This window comes from Arachis duranensis, chromosome 2 (assembly GCF_000817695.3).
Source record: "Arachis duranensis cultivar V14167 chromosome 2, aradu.V14167.gnm2.J7QH, whole genome shotgun sequence".
NCBI classification, from domain to species: Eukaryota; Viridiplantae; Streptophyta; class Magnoliopsida; order Fabales; family Fabaceae; genus Arachis; species Arachis duranensis.
In genome coordinates, this window is record NC_029773.3 from 58,704,623 (window position 1) to 58,705,085 (window position 463).

Here is a 463-nt window from a genome sequence, read left to right on the forward strand (position 1 = left end):
ACTCTACTTTCATGCTAAATGTAGCCCAAAATTTGAGTGTCAACCTTCTGCTTCAATATGGACTACTATACATCATTGGAAAGCTCTTGATGTCTATTTTCTAATGCCACTGGAATCACCTCAATTGGATATTCCTAGCTCAAGTTATGGTTCCTCAAAGAAGGTAAGGTCAAGCTGCCAAGTTGTTGCCAAGTTGTTGTGAATAACGCACCTTCAACCCCAAGTTGGCAACGTGCCCATGCATCACTCTCCCAAGGCAAGGACTTGGGGCTGGCGTTGTTGCAAAACACGCCCCCCTTGTGGCACGTTGGCAACGTGCTCGACCCACACCCCAAAGCCAATCTCTAGCTTTCTTGAATTTCACTTCATGTTCTTGTTTTTAGGGCTTAAAGATGACTCTGGTTTGGCTTCAATTTTGTCCTCCACCATAGACTATTATATATGGTTGGAAAGCTCTGAATGT